A 23631-nucleotide genomic window follows, 5' to 3' on the forward strand; every position below is an offset into this window, starting at 1 on the left:
GGGTGACTGGCAGCACCGTCGGCACTTTGGAAAGCTGTGGCCAATTCCTTGGATAAGGAGTCCGCAGAGGCCGAGCGCCTGCAAATGGTGCCCACGCAAGGATGAAAGAGGGGCCGTCGCCCACGGGCCCCTATCAGCAGCCCCATGAGCTCGGTCTGGGGGCACTAGGAAACGAAATGCCATTTAACAGGGCGTTTTCCTGCCCCGTTTCTGCCCCAGCCTCCGCCAGTTCTGCCCTCTCCCGTACTGGGGCAGGGGGATGGGACAGGAAGGCCCTCGTTATTCAGGGCTTGCTAATTAGACGGGAATGTTATCTCCAGCCCAGATGTCAGCTCTGACCTCCCTCTAACCTTCTGGAAATCAAAACAGATGCAACTCTGTTTGTTTTAAAATAATAAAAATAAGCATTTGGGGTGAAGCAGGAAAACCTGGCCCTGGGGGTACGGCTGGGGAGGGAGGAGGGCACGCGACCAGATAAGCCTGGTGAGATACGCCAGGCTGCAGAGCTGGGAGGGACAGGCCACCCTGCCCTGGGCAAAGTCCCATGGCTTACGGTGGCTGTGCACGTACTTTGGGGCCTCTAACCTATATCCAGTCGTGGCGGTGGTGCAGACACAGCTTCCCTTCCCATCCCATCCCATCCCAGCTGGGACTGGTAGATCCAGAGGTGGAACTGATGAGGAAGGTCAGCTGAGTTTGTATTTTACCTCCCTGCCTTGGCTTCGGGATTTACCAAGGGTCTCGAAAGGAGAAGTTGATCCCTGGAACGAGCTCTGCCTTTCAAACCTCACCGCCTTTTGGTCATGCCACCTAAGGCAGTCCCCAAATTGTTTCGGACTAAAGGGAACTGGGTGACATGAACAGCTGGTGATTCTTGTCCTTGGCTTGTAGTAAAAACTTGTTTTATTGCATTTCTGTAATAACCTTCTGTAGTTGGGGAGCAAACTTTGCCTGGCTCTGAACCGGGCCAGTCCTTTGAGCACCTCACCCTATGTTAACCCAGGTTTACACCTCTGTTCCCCATAGCAGACTACATCGCTTTGCTTCCTCTTCTTTGTAAACCCACAGCTCCGGTCTGGAGCTTAACACCCAGGAGGTCTTTACCCGGCACCTTCTGTGTTGGACATCCAGGCACCCTGAGCTGCAGCACCAAAATTCCTGATGCCGGAGGCTTGACGGCAGTCCTTGCTGCAAAATGAGGATTGGATGTGACCGGCTGAGAACCAGCACTCTCGAGCTTTCTCGTTCTGCTGCAGCCTCTGCAGCTCGGGATAGCCGCTGGTCCAGCCTTGGCTCTATCCTGCCCGGGCCATCTACACCGTGGAACAGGAGCGTGGCCTGCACTGAACTGCCCCAAGCCCCCTCTCCAGGGACTCTTCCCGATGGGATTTTCAGCTGTGTAAGGTGGACTGGGAAGAGCTGAGCTGCACACTCAGCCGGCAGAGCTGAGGTGCCCTCTCCCTGCCTCCCTCCTCCCTCCCTGCCTGCAGATCGTGTCCATGACCTATTTGTCAGCCTCGTACCTGACATCTCATATACTTGTGTAGCGCTTCCCCCATCCACAGCCTGGAGCTCATCTCAGCTTTCCCCATTTCCCATCTTTTATGAATACTTCAGAGGGATTGCTCATCACGCAGCAATCCTGATATTGCAAAAGGCACCGCTGATTTGCAGTCACACGTCATTTTGCCTACCATTATCCCCAAGACAGCAAGCAGGTAAAAGTTTGGAGGTTTCCCTTCTCGCTTGCCTTCTGTGAAATCACCTGCTGGCCCACTGAGTAATGGGTGGTTTTTTCACGCTCTGAAGGTTGTGCCTCACAGTTATGACATCACAGCAGTGATGCATTGCCCTCCAGCAACATCACCAGAGCAGAACATGATTTCTGTTGTCTTCCAGCCCTAGCTACCGCCTGGTACACCCTGTCTCCCCGAGCTTCGGGGTCACTGAAGCAGAGTAATAGCTGACAGGTGAGTAATCGAGAAGCTACCTGACCAGATTTAGACCTGACTGTAAACATCGTCTCCGATAACAATGGGAAGGAGGATCCGTGCCTGCTGAGGTGCAGAGCTGCTGAAGAAGAAGGATGGTGCACAGACATCCCTGGACACGCATACGGACAGCATTCACACAGCACACCTGCAGTCCAGCTCCGCTCACAGAAACCAGCACAGCTCCCTGGACTTGAGTGAATTTGCACCCATTTTTATGACCTAAACTTCTGAGCCAATATTTACACGATAGGCGGACGCACCAACTTGCTGCGTGACACTGCGTACGCGCACCGACGTGTGCTGCTACGGTGCACGCAGACGCCAACAAACACACTCGCAAAGACTCGTGCTTTTACAAGTAGGCAGAGACGCCTGCTTTCCTCCAGGAGGTGAGACGGACAGTTCCTCAGGCTGCTTCAGGATGGTCCTTTACATTTGCAAGAGGGACATTAACAAACTGGAGCAACTCCAGTGGAGGAGCACAAAGCTGGCACGGAGCATCTGACGCATGAGCAGGTGCTATGGGAGTTTGCAGAGGTTTGTCTTCTACTACCCAAATGGGGGTTATGCAGAAGGTAGAGCCAGATTGCCAGAGGTGCTCAGTGAAAGGACAAGAGGCAAGAACAGAGACTGTGGATTTGCCATCCTCAGAGATTTTCAAAACCCAGCTGGATATGGCCCTGAGCGCCCTGACCTAACCTTAAGGCTGGTCCTGCTCCGAGCAAATGGTTGGACTGGAGACCTCCAGAGTTACCTCCTACACTAAACGATGCTGTGATTTTGGTAATCCTACATGTCTGGCAATAGACATTCCTTAATTCAGGTACTGATTGCAACCACTTGCATGTGGGATGCTATAACAACCCCTGTGACCAGCCACGCAGCTGGAATAAATTCATTCACAGTATCACTGGAAAGGAGGCTTTCTGGCCTCTCCTGGGCTGCGATTCCCTCATAGTTTCTGACCAGCTTACATCTGGCTGCCCATGACTGTGCATTTCCAGCACCTCTCTAGCACTCAGGCAGTCAAATGGACCAAGGAAATGATCAAGCTGGAAACATCTTTCTTTTGGTTCAAGTTTTTTTCCAGCTGGATCAGCTGGCTGTGTCATCTGGGACTGGCAGTGGGAGTGTGAAGATCAGACGAGGGAGAGGAACAGCCCCCCTTCGGGGACTGCTCAGACTTGGGTTGACCTAATGCAGTCATCAAACCCCGACCCTTGTGAGGCTGAGGAGGAACACGATGTTCCACCCTTGCAGGTTAACCTAACTCATGTCACTCCTCCCGGGGGAAGGGTGCACAGCTTCTCTTTCTTGAGCCACACACAGCCTGCAAGCAGTTGAAGGGTGGCTGTTGTGATAAGCTCGGGAGGGGGGCGATCGCCTGAAATCATTTCCACAGCTCCCGCCCCCCTTGGCTCTTAAAATATGTGGCTTGAGAATATAAAAACTCCGTATGCGGTAGGGAAGGTCATTACCTCTGGCAGCTCATGCACCTCTCCACAGACCTGGGTGTCTGAGAACTGGTAAGCCCCCGTAGTAGCATCCAGCCCACCCAACCCTGCGTTTGTGCAACTTGAACATAGCCACGACTACGAGAAGCGTGTTGTAGAGGAAGCTCTCAGCGCCTGTTTCCTCTCTTATAAAACAGAGATAGCTGCCTCCTGGAGTGCTAAATATGACTGGTTTTGGTAAAGATTGCTGAGGGAGGCTAATCCCTGCCTCCTGCCTGCTGCTCCTTCCCGAAACATGCCAGTGTTCGCAGAAGGAGGTGGGTTCTGTGACATCTTCTTTTTTTTTTTTTTTTTTTTTTTCTTTTTTTTCCCCCTCCTATTGGGATAAATTGAGTCACACTGGGATGATGTCCTACAGGCTGGCAGCAGGCCCAAAACCAGAGTTACAGCCTGAATCCTGCTCGCTGTACCCCCCTCCCCATCCCAGCCACCATATGCGTGTGGCTTAACTTTTCATGTCCTTGGTTTAATAAACTCGTGTCAGGAATTTTATGTGCATAGCAACCTTATCTGATGACAGCGACATTTTTAGCATGTTTATGCTTGGTTTTATTTGTAACCAGTTTCCAGCGTAGTTCAGCCGGGTGGATTGAAGGGGGTTGAAATGTTTAAGAACCCAACGCGCACGCTGACAACTCAGCCAGAATTACTGGGGGGGGCTCCGAAGCACATCCAGAGGCAAAAGGATCTGCAATGGAGTTTGTGCACCAGATTTGCCAGCTGCAGCCTTTCACACAGTCGCTAGAGTCTGACAAGCAACACTGGGGGGGCCGAGGGGAGGGTTGTTTGTTTTTCCTTTCTTTTTTTCTTCCGGTTCTCAGTACTATCACAACCAGATGGGAATAGGTTTCCCACGTCGGATGCGGGGGACTCTCCAACCCAGTGCTCCCAGATACCCACAACATGACAAATACAGACGTTTATTCTTCACCACAGCTCCAGCTAGTAGGAGTTATGGGGGTGGAAAGGGGAGGGGAGCCGGGTCGTTTTGTAGTTTGAAATTTAAACAGCTGGATTCGGCGAGGGTTCCCAGGGTTTTTCCCGGGAAGGAGGTCAGTGGCTTGTGCAGGCAGATAGCCTGGGAGCAAGCATCAGGAGTGCCCCTCGAGGCTCCACCTCCGCAGCTCTGCCTCGAATGGAGCACTCTTGCCCGTATAAGGCTGTGGTTGTCGCAACAAAAAACAACCATAAATAGTTGTGTGATTGTTACCTGCCTCGCTCTGTGCAAGATTGGGCACCTTCCCAAGTCAGACTCTTCCTGCCTGCAGCTTCCAGCGCTCCCCTCCCCACTTCAGCTCCAGAAAGGCAGCAGTTCCCATGTCTCTGCTCTCGGATGTGCAAGCCCAGGCCACGAGGTCCAACTTCTCCAGGTGCTTTGCCCTTGGACTGTTCAAAGTGTAGAAAGCCTCCTGCTCGAAGCTATTCACTTGCTTTGCAAAGTGCTGCAGGAGGGGGGCTGCGGCTCATACGTCTGCGCACCTTTCTTCAGCAGCTCGTGGGCCAAAAGTTTCTTTAGTTTGAAGGAACTCATTCTTCATCTTCATCTTCTCTCATTCTTCAACTGAGAGTGTATGTACCAGGGAAGCTGTAGGAGGAGAAAGAAAATTAATACAGTGGGGCAAAACAGGACACTAACAGAGATGGTAAACAGCCCTATGCAAGACGTTTCTGTTTTCTTCTTTTCCAGGGTGTGAGATCCCACATGAGAGGATGCATCCAGGCAGGGGACTGCATGACAGGGAAGGAGCTGTGCTTACCAACCAGCATGTAGGCAGGGATTGCAGCACCTTGCTGAGCTTGACCCTAATCCCATAGCATGGCTGTGGCACTTCTCTTGGGGGGTCCCCTGCACCCTGCGCAGCCCCTGGGGACCTGAGGCACATGGGGACACGCAGTGCAGGAGACTTTGCTGTGCCGTGCAGCCCCTGCTATCGGCATCGAGGGAAGAGACTGTCCTCAGGGTCTTATGCTTAGCATGTGAGCGTTCAAATGGCCACCTTCCCCCCATCTTTTCTCTCCAGGAAAATGATCTTTCTTTCTGAGATGCAGTGCGTTCCCATGGGGAATACCTAAATGCAGAGACTTCGCTGTCTCCTGGAAGGAGAAGCTTATCACAATGAGCCCACACTGTGGGCTAAGCAGCAGCAAAGTCCTAGAGCAGCAGTCAGGAGACCTGGTGTATCCGTCAGACAATTATTTGCCTGTTTCCTGATGTGGCTGGGTTTTACTCCCTCCCCCCTTCTCAATTTTTCTCTAAGTAATGAAGCAATTCATTGTCAGTGCATATTTTAAACACTGACTCTCTTCGGTCCTGTCTTAGACCCGGCACACACTTCCCAAAAGTTTCCTGTGGGCCCCAACTACAGCAGTTTAAACATTTTCCATCGTACGTGAAGCAGCTCTGTGCTGCCACGGGGTCCTTGGTTCCCTGACTTGCCTGGTCAGTCGGGGTAGTATCCTGCACCCAGGTCCTGCCTGGGACCTGCTGCAGGCATTGGGGCCAGTCTCAGCCCTTCTTCACTTCTGATTGCTCTCTCACACTGAGTTTCTTTGGTCTGTTTGAGCTTGAAAGCTCTTTGGGGAAGGCAACAGGAGCTGATCTTGGCTTGAGAATCAGTCTTTGCTACCGCAACGCAGTGACAGAGGAGGACTGTGGTTTGATGTGCAGCAATAAAGGGAGGAATGCCTATCTTTGCTAGATGTCTTCACTAGACTATCCTCAGTCTCTTCCAGAGAGGAGAGGCAAGGTTGTTCCCAATGAGTACTGCTATACTTGGGAAGCTGCCACTGAGAATTATGAGTTTTCCCCTAGACAGTCTTTTCCAGGTCTGCTGGCAGGCCAGGAGACACAGACCCTGTTGGGACTGTAGCTTGAGCTGCTCTTTCCCCAGTCCCACATAAACACTGCTCCACTGCTTTCTGGGCAGCTTCTTGGACGCAAAGACAACCTTCATGGAACGCAGATGTAGCCCCTCACCTATGCTTGAATATCTGGGTGCCTTCTACATTGAGAAGGTCTTGGGCAAGCAGCACTATCAATCACAGGTGACGAGAAGTGTGACACTGACTGGAGACTGAATCGTAACAGCCTTCTCCTGGTACTGTGGGTTAAAGTACCTCGCTCCCTTTCTCAGAAGTTCAACAGAGAACAAGATTAGACAGCAGCAGTGTGAAAGGTTTAAAACCAATGCAGGGTGTAAAACCTTTAGCGTTAAGACGGCGCTTGCCCTTAGAGTACAGTTTTCCATCATTGGGATTGCCTCTTTTTGAGGCAGGACTGCCCCAAGCCCCTGGGTTTTTTCCTTCCCGTGCCAGGAGGCAGAGGGAGGAGAAGGGTACCAGTGCCAGGGTGGCTGGCACTCCCTTTTGGGACAGCTCGGTGCCAAGAGGTGAGGTCATTGCCATCGGGACCAAGCGTAGCGTTGGCAGGGAGCAGGGCAGGGGCCTCTGCCTTCCCAGCTGTTGTGTGTCTCTGGGGCTGAGCAAAAAGATGTCCCGCAGGGCAAGCGGGGCCCTCTTTTTAAAGCAAATTTTGCTTTGCAGATGGAATGGATGGAGAGGGTCTGGAGGAATTACAGCTCGCAGCCCCTCTCCGCTTTCCTCTGTTTCATCGTCTTGCAGGTGTGAAGGTAGCACTCATTTCAGGGCACACGAACCCACATCAGATTCTTTCCCCATCCCCAGGCTTTTACACCCAGAGTCACTTGCAGGGGACCATAATCTAGATTTTCAGTTTTAAAGGAGACTTTACAGTGATCCGAAAAGACCTTGGACTCATGTATCCTGAAGAAGCACAAAAAAAATGCATCTTAAGTGCTCCTAATTATATCTTTTTTTTTTTTCCTCCTGCTTTACACATTTTCCTGCTTAGGTTTTTTTTTCTTGTCTTTGCTAATTAGAAGACTAATTTTAGAAATTAGTCTTGTCCACTCTGGAAAACTAATAGAAAATTAGTAAAAACACAGTAGCATGAAAATGAAAGCAAGCCTGGGGAAAGGTAATTGTTTATAACTGAGGGGTTTTGTTAACTCCTGTGCCTAATTAACACACTACAAAGGGGAGCCTTTGTTGAAACTTCCACACCCTGCTTTCTCAATTAAGGTACAAGAGAGATCATAATAAAAAGAGCTTGGAGACAGCTGGTATGTCCCCTAGCAAAGCTAAACCTGATTTAGCATTCCTTAAATTAAAAAAAAAAAAAATTAAACAAACAAAACCAAACATACACATATCTTCTTTTCCTGCATGTGATTCTTTTTTTCTCCATGTAATGCAAAGCTCTTTCTCATGGATACCTAGTAGGAACAAAAAAACTTAAATTATGATCCTTGTTGCTGATGTGTTTTTAGCCGACAGGAAAAAAGGGCTGGGATGATTATTTTCAGGGTTATGATGGCTGTTAGAAGAAACTTTGCAGGAAAGCTGAATCATCGGGTGAGCATCTTGTTTTCATCTTTTTGTGTTTTGCTATCCCACATCTAAGGGGCGGCTTATGAAAATTCAAAAGGCTTTTATACATGTACATTCCTCTATAAAGAGTCAAAGAATTATAGGCCTCTGTGCTGTCTCGCAATTAGCCGCAAACTTATGTAGAGGTGTGTGTTTCACGTTCAGTGTTAGATGCATCTGTAATCAGGAGAATAGTAGAGTAGCAAGAGGTTTAAGGATGCTTTTACTCCATGTGTAAACAGAAAAGACAAGGAGGGAGTGGACAGGATTTACCCTGGGTTGGTTGCCTTGACCCACTAGGTAGAAGAGAGCAGAGCTATCTTCTTATTTCGTGTTTTAGATTTGTATCACGCTTGGGTCTGTAACTCAAAGTTCAAATATTCTCTTCACAAAAAACCTTTTAACCTCTTCTTTTTTTTTTTTTCCTGAGACAGTGCAGAAGGCAGCAGTGCTTGCAGGACTCCTTACATCCCAGCCTAACACAAGCTGCTACCTCATGTCAAGGAATTTCAGAAGAAGCCCCTGAGCACCTCTGTCCTGTGGGTTTGATTCCTCTAACACTTTCCTGTCTCCTGGTAGCTGAGAAATATTGCAGAGCAGGTGCTAGCCTGCAGTTGGGCAGCTCAGTAGCCTGCTACTCCTCAGTGGGGTATTGATTTTTGACAGGAACTTTGTGTTATGCAAACATGCAAGGTGCCCAGTGAGTTGCTTGCTTTGTTCCAGAATAATCCCAGGAAACGATGCTCTGATATATGGGAAAGAAGATGACTGTGTTAAGTGGAGCTCATCTGCACCTCGGCTAAAAGGTGGTTTCCCACAGCGGTGGCACCTCATCTATCTCTCTTGGTATTTTCTCACATCCTACAAAGCTAATGCCTCAGTAAGTCCCCGCTAATTTTCTGCCTTCTGTGCCAGCGCTGTCAGTTCAGTCTTCTGGTCCGTTCACCTGACCCAAACGCAGGGCTGAGAATAAGGGCAACGCACGGATCTTTTTTGTGTCCTGCACTGGCCCATATATTTCCAAAGGCAGAGCAGACTGGCAAAGCTGTACAGAACAGTCCACGCGGACAGTGGGAGGCCGGAGGAGCTGGGAGAATTGAGGAGGCTCTCAAGGGAGCAGGAAAAAAGTCCCAAATGTGGGAGGGAATCTTGGCAGAAGTGAAAGGGGGGTTGTTGAGCAAAGCATGCACTGGCTCCAGACGCACAGAGCTTGCAATATGTTACGCTGAGAATCTGTGGGTGTGTTTATAAGACCTGCCGCTGACTTGCAAAGCACAAAGGATGTAGCCTCCTCTTATCAGAAAAATGTGGCTTCAGTCTTGCAGAAGAGGGAGAACGAATGCTTGCATAACTTCATATTGAGTCTTCTTTCTGGTTGTAGCCTGACAGAATGGTCCCAAAGTTTGGCTTTGACTGGACCGACTTTGGTTACTGGCAGACAAAAGTGGTGTCTTTAATTGTGGCAGGCTATAAACGAGTTAGTTCCCCTGCAGTTCCCACAACAAAGCTACAATGAGAAACTGCATGACTTTCTACAGCACTGGAAAAATCCCTTGTTCCTAGCATCTCTTGGGCATACTAGAATATTTCAGGCTAGTTTCACTTTGTCCTCAGCCAGTTCCCTGGAATGAAAACCACAGAGCCACTTCATTTGAGCAAATATTTGGCCTTGATTACTATTGCAGGCTGAGCCCAAAAGCAAACAGCAAACATGAGGTAAGCAGAGAGGCACCATTAGCAGAGCAAAAGCTCACACGGTAATCTCAAGAAAGGCAGCAAGCTGAAAGTAGGGGTGCTCTCTTTTTTTTTTGGGGGGGGGGGGGCAGACTAAGTTCCTGCTGGGAGAGGAAGAGGGAAATGAACATCCAGATACACGCCTTTTGCTTAGAGGTCCGTTAAAGGTGACTGATGCTGAAAAGTAATTAAAACAATGAAAAAAATTGTGAAGTAGTTAAACACTATCACCTTTACGTATTCTCTGAACTTAGTCCTGTTTTCCAAATAGCACCGTCACCCTGCTACCGAATTCTTGGTTCTGTGAAAACACAGCTCAGCCCGAGACCTACGGAAGGAAAAGAGAAGCAAAGGTGCCGTAAAGCTCTCCACAGCCCTACCTTATCAGGATGAATTGAGCAGTGTTTAGATGGATTTGTCAATCTCTTTAAAGTATTTTTTCCTTATCAATATCTGACCCAAGCCTGGTATGTATGTTTGCTACCTGAGCATCACAAGCATGACAGGTGCAAGGTGACAGAGGGGCTGGGGAGGGATGTTATTCTCCTTTCAGCTTATCCTCTGCCGAGTAAGAAGAATGCCCCCAAGCCCTTTTAAACTCAGGAATCTGAAGCATTTCTTGCCCTCTCTGAGAAAAGGAGAAGGAAAAGGAGGTATTTGAGATGTTAATAAAGGCTCCTTAGCAATTGTTGAACCTGGGAGCTGTGAGGCCAGGACAGACAAACCTAAAATTACATGCATCGTACTGGCTGAATTATCACTGAAGGAGCTAAGCCGTAACATTGTGTGAAAATGGTTATTTTCTGCAGCAAAGAGTTGCCATGCTTATTTAAAGCAGGTAACAGGATATGTTCTGCTGGCATTTTGGACAAGTCTGGGTAGGCCCAAGGTGGAAAACTCAGATTCCAAATCTTGGTTTTGGGGCAAAGATACTTTTGCTGGATGGCTTGTATAATGGTGTTGGATGCCAGCTTTCTCCGAGTTTAAAGCTGAATAGAAAATAGTGAGCAGCAAGAGAACAGCGCTAGAGGAAACAAGGTTAGGAAGGGGATATACTGAACTAAAAATGTCTGTTGCTTAGCATTGTGCTTGCATTTAGTTGCTAGAGATGATTATATTAGAATTCCTTGGAGGTAAAGAGCTCTGGGCCATTATTCTTAGTATGCCAGATCAGGAATGTGGTGTCTCTAACCATGCATAATGGAGTTGTAATCTCATCTTAGGGTTTGGAGGGACTCGCAAGCTCCAAGAAAAGTTTTCCTCTGCCTAAGACAGAAGTTTTCATTTAGGTGCGTTTCTGAGGATACTTCCATAACTGCCTTCAGACAGAGCACAGCTGTTTGATAACCTGCTTCCCCAACAAATGTCCCTTCTACAAGATTGTGTCACTCCCATTTTATTGAAAGCAGGGACTCTGCACAAGACAAATACACTTACAGTGCTACATAACCAATGGGCAGAGATTTATGCCTCTGAATGGTATCCCAAATGAGCAGAGACATTGTATGTAAATGCTTTGTTTTTCAGCTGCAGATTTTGTCATTAATGTGTTAGGAAAGTAAAAACATGTTCCTTTTTTACTAAAGCTGAAGCAAGAACCACAATGAGGGAGCAGGAGTTCAGCGGGTTGTTCACACGGGCCTGTGTGGGTGGAGGGTTGGGGAGAGGTGAAAAGTAGAATAACTGTTTTAAATGCTAGAGTATGCCAGGTACGGCTCCTCCCCAGTCTTGGGGCACAGGTATAGTTCCCTCTTAAATTTTCTCCATCAGCAGTCAATTTGAAAGACTCCTATCCCAGTGCCTCAGTTTAATCCCTTCAGTTGTGCTGATGCATCTCTCTGTGGGCCTATAAACTAGATCAGTGAACTGATCTTTTTTCATAACCTTCTTTTTTAACTCTACGTCAGTGATCCAGTTTACAATATGGCTTTTGGAACATCTGTATCAGCACCACTGGAGCAGTGGTAAGCTATGACACAGCACTAGGAACAAATGGCTACTGGGAGAATAGACAACATCTTAAACCAGCTCTGCTGATAAAAGAGGGCATGATGGAATCACACCCCACCATAGGAGAATGAGCCAATTAAGCCGTACTTTTCCCACAGCCATGCCAGAAGTTGGGTAGTCATGCTATGGGTAACATCATTCTGTAAAAGGGCTACTCTCCTCCTAGCATCTGCTACTGGCTGCTTCTGAGACAGGTTACCGGGCCACGTTTCCCTTACTGTGGTCCAGTGCAGCACTTTTATGTCAGCTGCTCCTGGTGGAAATTGGATGAACAGAGCTAGAACTTGGGTTTAAATGGTTATTCACTAAATTTGTAAGCTCTGACCCCCCCAGTGGAAACATCACTTGCTTTCACCCCTTCCATGTCTTGAGTTCATGGTTTTCCACCTTCTTACAATTTCAATTTGGCATTCGTTACGGGAGCAGAACAATAAAGAATCGGTATAAGGGGAAAAGGAAGTTGTGTGCTAATAGATGGTGCCTAAATTGCAGACAAATTTCAGGTTGTACAGAGGACATAGGTGTTAAGTCCACAGACATATGCAGCTTTCTTCTACAGACCCACTGCCAAAGAGCCATTTCCTTTTGTTACAGTACATGAATACCCTTCAAGTTCTCATCTGCATTTATAGCTGCTCCTTTGTATGGGTGTACGTATTAAAGCCACTCCAGGGCTGCTTTTTTTGAGAAATTCTAATTATGAATCTGCACTGAAACTAGTGATGTTTCAGGCTTTTGCAAAAGCAGAGCTCAGGCTTCTTAGCAATACCAGATTGTGACATTCTCCAGATCTGTACAGTATGTGGTTTCTGTCTAAACCCACTGTGGTTAACATTTAGCAATGTGACTTCTCCAATGAAGTAAACACCTTTTGTCTCTGTCACTCTTCTTGTTTCACTCTCTCAAGCTTGTCAGTAAGAAATTGGTTTTGGAAGAGATTTCTTCTGCCTCAGCAAAACATTGGAAATTATTCACCAAAATTAATTTAGCCACTTTGTTTGTCAGATACAGAAATCAAATATCCCTGCATTTATTGTTGATCACAGAAATCTAGGCTTTTCCCAGGGACTGCTGTTTGCCAACAAACTTAAACCCAATTGTCTTGGATTAGACCAGTGTAGGGAAAAACACTGTAGTACAGCAAAGTGGTCTGCAGTTAAGGCTGGCAAATTGAAGAGGCATCTCTGGATGCTCACAGCTTAGTAGATTCCCCCCCCAAATACTACAGTACCATTAATTTACTCCCACCAAACTGGTAAACGTGTCTGCTGTTGACATGATTTTTTTCAGAATTCAATGACCAGTACAGGTTTGTTCTTCCAAAGGATGCTGGCTTGCAAACATTGATGGAAAATGTGAGTGAAGTTGATCAGAAAGATCCAAATAAACATCCTGTGAATTTGTAGAAAGTAACAGATATATAAAATTAATATGATAGCTTTTTTAGTCATACTTGTTTCTCTCTGAGGTGTGTCTCCTTTCCTGGGTAACTTCCTGCCACCGGATCAACATAAAAAGCTGTTGCTCTTACTTTCAAAGTAATCAAGGTACAGAAAACAGACATTTCCAATCTGACTTGCCTCAACTACCACACATCTACAAATCTGACCATGAGGGAAATATAGAGAGTTTTCAAAAGAGGTGGGATACACTTTTTATTAAGGGAAAGGATGGTGTAAACCTGCAGCAATCTTTGTTCTGAACTCAGTTTTCACACTTTACTGCTGAAGTCATCAAGAAAGTTTTGATTTTGACTAAACAGGAGTGGAAGCAAGTTCTCAAATTTAAAAAAAAACAAAAAAAGGAAAAAAATTGCCAAACCTTAAGAAGACAGTCCAGCCTGACCTTAGACTTAAATCTTAGAATCAGGAAGAGCAGAGTACACATGAAAGTATGAGTCAGAAAAGAATAACAAAATTTTAAATGCCCAGTATCATGTACGTTCTTCAAAAAAGACTTTGTGGCAGAAAAAGGCCTTTTTATGTCTGCATTTCATGCTTGCAGTCATTATCTTTTATTTCCCACATCACTACTGCTGTCAGTTCATTCTGCCTTATGTATTTGCTTTCCCAGCTAAGATCTGCTATTCCTCTCCTTTAAAAGCTTCATTTAGACTTGATATTGCCTTCTGCTTTCCTTTGCTCACCTTTCCTTTCTCAGCCACTTGGCTGAAGAGGCAGCCTCTCCTGTTCTTAAAAAGCTTTTGATATATGTAGTTACCTCCACTATTTTCGTTCTGCTTCATTTTCGTGGGTGAAGTTAAAACCCTGTTGTTCAACCAGTAGATATCCTTTCCATATGTTAGTCACTTTTTTTCATGGATCAAAATGAGTCACTGGATACTGCAGATCATTTCACCATCTAAGGTATCTGATTTTGTAGGTGTCTCTGGTTGTCACAATTCCAGCTTCCTTTAATTTTCTGCCTTGATGTACTAGTGAAGACCTACCCTGTATGTTCCCTTCCCACTGCCAAATTAAATTCTTATTTCTATTTTGTACCTGTATTTACATTCATCTCTGCCTTTAACAATGACACCTCTGTATCTCTGATACTCAGCTGTACAAACCTTTCAGTGATTTCTCCCACTGCCTTTTGTGTCTTGAGATACAAAGGTCTAGCATTGTTTCCAAATGGCTGCAGTGAATCTTTCTAAGCCTGAAGTGTTTCACTTGGACAAGAGATGCTTACTCGAGACACTTCTCTGCTAACTTCTCTCTTTATTCAAGCCTCTCTCACTTCATTTGCCTCATCCACTTGTAACTTTTGGTGTTGCCATCGGTAAACCTCACCTTACATTTTCTGTCACTGGTGCCTACATCTGCAAATCTGCCCTCCTTGCAGAAAGCAGGAAGCCCCAAAGGGAGGGAGCCTTCTATTTCTGCCTGCTTGTAAAACGTGCAATAAACCTCATCTGCATAGCTGGATCTGACACATGGACTTGTATACGCTGTACTCTTTTCAGAAGGACTTTTGTTTTACATCTTGGCTGCTGCTTCCTCCTGTTACTCATCCCGAAGTTCAGCCTCGAAGAGCGCTGTAGCAAATGCAAAGAGGCAGAACTACACCACCCACCTCCACCTTTTCACACCTCTACTGTTTTGGCGTGCCTTTTTCAATGCATTTTGAGCCTCCTGTAATGCACACACTGGCTGTTTGGACACCTCAGCAGCATCAGGGGCTGCTTACACCGACACTTCTGCTTGCGCTTGCCTCAGTTCTGCCCCTTTATCAGATGAAACTCAGTTCCGACTCCCATCTTCCTATCACGGTCACGTTGCACTGCAAGACAACAGGGTTGGGTGGGCAACTTCTCGACCGGCTGGGGAATTCCCTCCCTTCCCCGTTACCGAGGCCTTCAGGCACGGCCTCCGGAGAACAGCGCCTCAGCCCACCGCCCTGCTCCCGGAGGCTGACCCCGAGCTCCCTTCTCCCAGGCTAGGGCCAAAAACCCGAGGCCCCTCCGTCGTGTACAGTGAGGCAAACCTCTCCTGAGGGGCGAGAGGCTGGCGCGAGCCTCCGGTGCCCGCCCGGCGCGGGGCATTGTGGGGTTTAGTCAGGGCACGGCCTGGCGCGGGGGGTTGTGGGAACGGCTCGGTACCGTTCGACCCGGGACGGGGAAGAAAGGGGGGGGGGGGGAGGATGTGTGGGAGGGTGTGAGGGGGCTCGGGGGCTCGGTCCGGCCCCGGGGTCGGCGGGGAGAGGCCGGCCGCCCCTCCCGAACCCCTCGGCGGCCGCCGGGCTGGGCTGGGCTGGCCCGTCCCGTCCCGCCGAGGGGCGGGGCTCCGCGCGCGCCCGGGCGTTGCTAACGGCAGAGGGCGCGAGGCACCACCCCCTTCCCCCCCCCAACGGCTCGCCGCTTCCTCAACGGTTCGCCTCCGCCTCCTGCGGCCGGCTCCTTATTGGCAGAGGAGGCCGTCAGCCTTCCCTAACCGGCGTCTCTAATTGGTTGACGGGTGATCGGCGGCGGGGTGAGAGGCGGGACGGTGGCGTTGCTGATCCGCGGCGGCTCCTCCTCCTCCCCGGCCGGGCGCCTCGCAGTGCCGGTGAGCGAGGAAGGCGGTCGCGGTGCCTGCGGGAGGAGCCGGCAGCGTGAGGACGCCGATTCTCTTCGCCGCGAAGGAGCGCAGCCGCCGCTGCGGCGTTTCCCTCCCTCCTTCCTGCCGGAGCCGGGCTCAGGTGAAACCGGTCGGGTGGGGCGGTGGGCGCGGGTGGTCCCGGTTTGTTCTCCTCACACACACACACACCCCGCTCGCGGGTTTCGCGCCTTTTTGTCCAGCCGGCTGAGAGGATACCGCTCTCCTCCTCCTTCCCCGCCGAGCCGGGCGGCAAGAAAACCGGCCGGGAGCCGACCTGCCGCGCCCGGGGTGTTCCCCGTCGTCCTCCCCCCGTCCTCCCCCTCTCCTTCGGGGGCGTGCGTGCCGCCGCAGGGTTGCATTATGCCCAGGGAGTTGCCTCTCTCCTCCCTCCACGCCCTGGTAACTGGCCTCCTCTGAGGTGGCGGGGTAGCGTTATCCCCGCTCTTTTTCCCCGGACCGTCCTCTTTCCCTTCCCTCCGGTGCGTCTCCCCGATCCCCCCCCCTCCCCTTCTTCGCGTTTAAGTGTCCCTCCTTTGGAAGTAACGGGCAGGGGAAAATGGGACCGTTTGGCAGCTGTCAGGGCTGTAGCCTGAGTCACAGGCTGACAATCCTCCTGCAGACATTGCGCTGGGCTTGGCTTCCGCCCTCAGATCTCGACTTCCTCGTTCGGTTTGGTCTGTCGAGTGAAGCCAGGAGAGAGGGAGGAGGGAGTGACAGGGCAAGATGAAGCTTGCAGTGAAAACTCTTGCAGATAGCTTGTGCTTTCAGGCATCACCTCCAGCCGAGTAGGAAAAGTTCTCCGGCTTTTAGGGAGATGGTTACCAACCTGTCTGCAGTAGGTGTGGAAAGTAACAAGTTCCATAGCCCCCGAGGGTGGTGTGTACCCAGGGGGTTTAATAAGGATTGCTCCTAATTTGCCTAAACACAGGGTGAAATGAGTTTTAAAGCAGTAACATGCTTCTGGTAATAAAGTGGAATTTTTCAGAAGTGAACTGCATTGGTCAGGAAGCTCTTCATGCCGTGGCTGTTAAATTCCGCCCCCCCCCTTACAGTTCCTTTCCTTCCTCCTTTCCTTCCACCTTTTTTTATTCTTGAAAGACCGTTTGTGTTCATCTTTCTTCTTCCACAGGTTTTTCTTCTGTATCCTATGTCATCCTGTCCTGAGCCACACTCCATCAGAGTGGACTAAGAACCTAAGCTCTTTTCTAAGTGAGCAGGTCTGTCCTAAACAGAACAATCTCTCAAGTAATGCGTAAGAAATTTGTGCTTCAAACTTGAAGAGATATTTTAGTAGATGGACTTTGGCCTGCAGACTGTGATTTCTGTGCCTCTGCCCTACACTATAAAGAAATATAAGCTAATTTGCATGGAGGCTGTTGAACCATGGCTTGAAAGATTAAATTATACATCCTTAACTCTCCTGTATGTCTCCTGTCTGTAAGGCTAGATATGGTAAAGTTTTAACTCTAAAGTAACAGCGCTCTAATCAGTTACTGCTTGTGTAAAGATGCTTTTGAAATTACTCACTAGGTAACAATGTGACTAAGTTCACTTATCCATGGCATTCCAGTAAAAATGGCAAATCATAGTGCAGATATGTATTGACTTACAGATGCACTGTCTGCAACTGTAGCGCTCTCTCCCGAAGTTTAAATGAGATAAGCAAATATTTTTGTTAACTAGAAAGTTGTAATGAGGAGGAAGCAATTGATAAATGTAAGTGGAGTTGTCTTTAGCACAAAAGAGTTTTGAAGTTGTTAATCACAATTGCCAAAACTGTATAAACACCAGATTATGCTGCTAATCTGACCTTGTAAAAATAACTAAAGTGAAATCATGCAACAGTTCTGTGAAGCTCTGTGTCAGGTGGAACTGTTTAAATTGATGTGTTCTGCTTCTTGACAGCTTTATTTGTTGTGCTTATTCATAGTGTGCATGCTGTCTTTCTGGAGGTGGACAGGCAAAATTTTCACTACCCCTAAGGTAGCTGCAAAACTGCTAGTAGTGGATAGAAACGGGGGTCTGAACATCTCATATTTACTGACCTGGAACCTCAAAGTGAGTATGACCAGCACCAAGCTGGTGAGTTACGTGGTTCTTTTTGTAATACGGTGTCATCTCTTGGATACTTGACTTGTATAGCCAAGATCTGATTTTGGAAGTTCTCTGGAGAAGAGACTTCGACCTCAAAAGTTTGCTCTGCCAGGTAGCATGTGGCTCTTTCTGTATAAACAGGAAGGCTAAATAGTCAGGTTCTGTCTGTCCCAGAAGAATGGGTGTAGAAACTGATGGCCTTTTATTGGACTTTGTTTGCATGGATTGTTAGATATTTCTGCCATGGTTCTGGGATTATTTTTTTTCTTTCAGGTCATTCTCATAAGAAAAAAGTTGCCAGGGTGATATTTTTGTCTGAAGAGAAAAAGAAAGAATAAGCTTTTTTCATTATTTCCTCTAGGAGGATTTTTTATATGCTTCAGAACATTTTAAGACAAATGGGTTGTAAGAGGTACACTGTAATCTTTTAAGTGAATCAGTAATGAATGAGTAATAATAATAATAATATATTAAAAAAAAAAAAAAATTACTTGTCCAGTAAAGTTGTAGGGAAGATTAGAAGAATTTCTCACTTAGGAGGCTGAAATAATCTGTGTTGTCCAGCACATTACTTTGGTATTATGAAAAAGTTGGCGAGTGTTCAAACTGTGTAGCGGGTGGTAGCTCTAATACTCATCTTTGAGTTGAAAACTGTGGTGGAGTCAGATGCCACAGGTGCTTAAATCTCTTTGTAACAGTACTTGGCACTGCAAATATTTCTACTACAAATGCGGAGACTTACCACTGCAACAAACTATCTTGAAAACTTGAACCACTATTATCTTGGCAGGTCTTGAAAAATAATGTGCTAAATGTTTATAATAACTAATAATTCACAGGTTAGACCTCTGTCAGACTATTCACATGCAGGTACAAGGAAGTGTATGTGTATCCGCATGGCTACTAACTACATGAAAATACACTTCAGTTGTACTGGGAGATTAAAGTAGTCTGTCTATACCCAAAAATTCAGGTTTTGTTCTGTTAATCTCCAGGATACCGAACAGACGGGACAGGACACGTGTCAGAGGTATTGTGATTTCTGAGCTGATTCTGCTGAATCTTCTGCTTCTACCCCCCCATCCCTAGGCCTGTGTCTTGCCCAGATTCATGTTGTTTATGACTTCGTGTGGCTATAATAGGGTGAGATTATAAGCGGACCCACTGGAGGTACAGGAACCCATCTGGTGAATGCGAGGTTTACCGAAAGGGGAAGTCAAAGTTAAGGTTGTCTTATCCCCTGCCCCTGTGCACTACATCTGCTTTCTTGCATGGTAACTTCAGGTTATTGGGTAATGTGCTGAAGCTCACTGATGGCTGAAGTGCATTTTAGAGGCTCAGAGTTAGTGTGTACACCTACTAAAAGGTGTCCAAAACTTTAATCCTGAGTGTATGATTTAATATGTTTTTGTTTGACTCAATAATGCACTCGGTGCCCTCTAACATCCATTTTTGTCTTTGATTTCTTGTATAAATATCTTACTAGTCTTTGTTTTTGTAGTTTGTAATTGAGGCACAGCTGTTTGCATGTTAAGTAGAGAAATTGTGTGCCTGATGTTAAGTCTTCTGTGGGTTGGAACAAAACTATAATAGCATAGGATTGCCTACAGCGGCATTGTTTTTGCTGGCAATTGCTCTAGCTTAATGGTGGCTTGGTGACCTTGTACCTTAAATTTCTTTTTAGTTAAAGCACACTGTGGTTCTAATTGAATTTCCTAGCGTAGAAAGAGATGGAAACTAGCAACCTGATTTAAATAGAGTGTGATGAGACAAAAACACAAATGCAACTTCTGCCCTGGAAGCTAATGCAAACGGGTGTTGTCCAACTAAATGAAATGCATCAATTTACAAGTTCATCTTAATTATGGTTTATCGGCTTCACTTTTTTCTTTAGTGGCTGTGAGAACTTGTTCTGAGTACTTGAAGTAATAATCTCAACACCGATTTGTCTTGCAATCCTAGGCTACTGTAGTGGCTTAACATCTTCTGACCTCATTCCAACCCAGTCATGTTCAGCGTAATGGGCTAGTCCCTGTTTTTGGTTAATGGCCCTTTGCCTGTTACTATTCAGCACAATATATTGCCTTTCTGAACATCCTAAAAAGTCTAAAGACATAGTAGTGTCTACAGTTTTCCAGTGGTGGAACTGTGATTGATTTCACTGTATGATACTTCCAGAGCTAGTACTGCTAAGTCATGTTCTTTTTAAACGTAGCAAAGTGGAAACTCTAAAATTGATCTGGCGTGCTTGTCTACTGCAAATTATTTCTTATAGAAGTATCACAAATGTATTGCTGTTGGACGCAGAGAGGTATAATGAAATATAGCTCTGCATACTGTGGTTTGACTCCATGACCTCTTTATGAAACTTATGCCTCTGGAGTTTTGTACATAGGGTTTGGGTTCTGCTTGTCTTCATGACTAGAAATTTAAATTTCTCCTAATGCATGTATGCTGACTCTACTGAGAGTAGTAAATAAAACCACATGGATGAGTGATTTCAGTAAATTCAAGCTAATAATTAATATATGTTGAGGGGAACTTAACTTGGAAATCTGTATCGTAAAGTCTCCTTAACTGATGAATACTTCTATTCATCAAGAACTACCATTTTAATGAGTCTCGGCAGGAAATCCATTGTGATATATGCCTCAACACAGAACTGGAGTTCTGATTTGAATGAAAGCAAAGTAGGCGTTCAGACTCGTAAGAAAAGAGGTTTAGAGAAACTTTACAGCTCAACTTTGACAGTCCCGTGCAGTCAGGTATTTTTTTCTTCCTGTTGGGCAGCTTTCTGTTTAAAATGTAAGATTTAAAGCATGTTCTTATAATAGGTTACTTCCCTTTTTATTGTTTGTAGTGATGAGCATATCCTCATTGGTGTTTTTCTTTTAAGGTCAAGACTTCACCAGTTCGCTTGAATTTAGGCTTTTCTAATCCACGTTGGAGGTGCAGTAGATTTGACTTTGGTTAAAGTCAGTTGTGGCCAACACTTGATCCAGCTAGTTTTACTGACGTACTTAGAGTTGATTTAAATATCCAAGAAAAAAAAAAGGAAACCTACAGCAAAATTGCCATGAAAAAAAATTAATTTCAGTTGCTTCTGTCTTTTTCTCCAAATGTGACTGACTTAAAACAACTGTTGTATCAGTTGGTAGGTAATTTTTTAGTCAGTAAGCTCTTTTTGGCAGGAACTGTTACACTGTAGGTCTGCTTGCCATTTGGTGCAAGAGATTCTAGTCTTGCTGTGCTCAGAATCAATAAAATCAACTATTTTGAAATGTGTGAGTATAAATTAATTTTCACTGATAGTGTTTCTTTTTCTTAAATTGGTAGTCCATCTTAGGACTTAGGCATATTTGAATGAATACAAGATGCTCAAATGTAAGAATTTGACAACAAATACTGAACGTAAATATGAAGTCAAACCAATGAACTGGATGAGAAAGTTCCTGGCTAAGCATTTGGAACTAGTTGATTGATGAGGTAAATTGACTTTTGATCGTTTTTTAAATGTAGATGAAGAAAAATACTCTCTGACTTCCGTTTTGGCCATGTCATTCATAGTTTAAAATGTAGAGGAAGGTATTGACATTCTTCTTTGGTCTTTTTTCTTCCTTTTTTTGGGTGGTTGAGGAGGTAGGTAGTTGATGAAGGTGTCCAGAAACAGGCAACTTAATTCATAAATTCCTGATTGCAGGTAACTACCTAGAAAACAGTTTTAGTTACTTTTTGCTTGTAAATGCATCTGAAGTGGTCCAAGAAATAATTTTTTTTTATTAATGAATTTTATTTTTTTAGCAGAGTACCACTTAATGCATTTTATTCTTCATAGGTGTTGTTCAGAGATAGGGATGTTTTTATCTCTTTTTGACATCAAGCAAAATGCGTTCAGGCTTTACAGGATTGTTTACATAATTGGATATGGGAGTGTGGATACAGGTATATGGTAGACTATTTACAATAGTTAAGTAATTGGATACTTGAAACTGTCATGTTTCAAATGGATGTGTCTGTTTACTGACAAAGGAAATTTTCTTTCTTAGAGGAGCATAAGTACAAAATAAGATTTCTTCACAGGCACAAAAACTCTTTAAACTGTGACTTAACATTTGTGACTTAAACCAGTTCACTTAGCTTTTATCATCTGGGTTATATTGCAGTATGAATGCTTATAGCAGATACTGAAGTCTTTGACCTTTCATTACGCAGTAAATTATTCTGAATTGTTTTAATGGCCCTTCCCAAGTCAAAGTTTTGTGCAGATGAACTTGAGTTTGCAGTTTAATGCGTATATGATGAGAAAGGAGAACGCACAAATGGGATGGGGAAGGTGTATTAGTCATAATTTTTCTTTAAAAAAGGGATTGCCAATTTATTAGACAAACAGGTGTAACTTCTAAAAATTATCTACGTATTGTCTGCATAGCACTGTCATATACGTGTGCACAGTTTATCTTTTCTTCCACATAGTGGGAGTTAATAATTTTTGCACATGGCAAAATTTAACTTTTTTTTTTTTCCTAAGGGGCAGGACTATATAGGTAGATTTTTAGTTCTAAAAACTTGATGTAGATTTAACTGATAAATATTACCATGCTGTATTATACCGATTCTATCAGGAAAAAGTACAACAGCAGTAATGGTTCAGCTCTTGCTTGTGTGGATAATGAGAACATCATAGAATCATAGAACGGTTTGGGTTGGAAGGGACTTTAAAGATCATCTGGTTCCAACCCTGCTGCCACGGGCAGGGACACCTTCCCCTAGACCAGGCTGCTCAAAGCCCCATCCACTCTGGCCTTGAACACTGCCAGGGATGGGGCATCCACAGCTTCTCTGGGCAACCTGCTCCAGTGCCTCACCACCACCGCACCATAGTGTATACGCTTGTGGAGAAGTTGTTAACTATGGTGGAGGCGCATGAAACAGTTCTGCTACTCTGTGGTCATGGTTTCCTCATGTTGTTTTTTATCCTTTTATGCCAGAAAGCAAAACTTTGTTGGAAACTTCCAAATTATATTTGCCTCCTCTCATTGGTACTGTGGAATGTCATAGTATGTCAGTCACCTACCAGAAGGGGATAATTTTATTTTTTTAAAAAAAATTCTTTTCCTGTAATGCCAGAACGGAGAAAATTTTATATGCCATATAGCCATGATTGTAACAGTTCAGAGTAGGTTCCTACTATCAAGTGCCCCTGCTTTTACTCATTTCAGATTGAAAGATGAGTCCTTTCTTCCCCTTTAATACAAAAATCAGTGCTTCCGAACATCCAGACAGGCGGGCATGGTTGGGTGAATTCTAAAATAAGAGATGCCTAATGCTGTTCCTTTTTAAAGACTGATACATTTGACATTTAGGGAAGAAAGCACAGGTCAGGAAAGGAAAAAGCTAACCAGAAAACAAGCATGAGGCTGAGGTGTACAGACCAGACAAGCGTTCCTTGCGCGCTCCGCTGAACCGGGGGCTTTCTCTATAACATTGGTTATAATGGATAGCTAAGTAAGGAGCCATGAAGCTGTGCAAGCAATAGGGAAATGTCGCAGTTGGAATGTTTCAAAGTTTTTCAGGCCATCTTGAACTTGGTATTTATTTTCTCTGAGGTTGTTCTCAACCTGGCCTCCTTATACGTCCTGGAGCTTAAGGCTATGTAGCTTTTCCTTCAGTGCAGGAGTTGCTGTTGTTCCATGTCCAGAGTGAGTTGCTCTCCTCCTGCCCCCCAACTCCAAGATCACCTTAATAGACAGAGGTAGG

At 45.8% G+C, this 23631-nt stretch overlaps 1 protein-coding gene and 1 long non-coding RNA gene across 2 annotated transcripts in view; both read left to right on the forward strand.

The window, feature by feature from the left end:
• The first annotated feature begins 7023 nt into the window (after positions 1 to 7023).
• On the forward strand, positions 7024 to 12912 carry LOC138690057 (uncharacterized). Its single transcript, XR_011328819.1, has 3 exons — positions 7024 to 8557; positions 8681 to 8837; positions 11599 to 12912. It is a non-coding gene; the product is annotated as an uncharacterized lncRNA (long non-coding RNA).
• Positions 12913 to 15710: 2798 nt separating this feature from the next.
• MYH9 (myosin heavy chain 9) overlaps positions 15711 to 23631 on the forward strand; it is a 72345-nt gene continuing 64424 nt past the window's right edge. Inside the window, exon 1 of the mRNA XM_069807334.1 lies at positions 15711 to 15880. The gene's annotated coding sequence lies outside the window, so the exon portion shown is untranslated. The remainder of the gene's footprint in view (positions 15881 to 23631) is intronic.

The sequence above is a fragment of the Haliaeetus albicilla genome, chromosome 19 (genome assembly GCF_947461875.1).
Source record: "Haliaeetus albicilla chromosome 19, bHalAlb1.1, whole genome shotgun sequence".
In the NCBI taxonomy this organism is placed as follows: Eukaryota; Metazoa; Chordata; class Aves; order Accipitriformes; family Accipitridae; genus Haliaeetus; species Haliaeetus albicilla.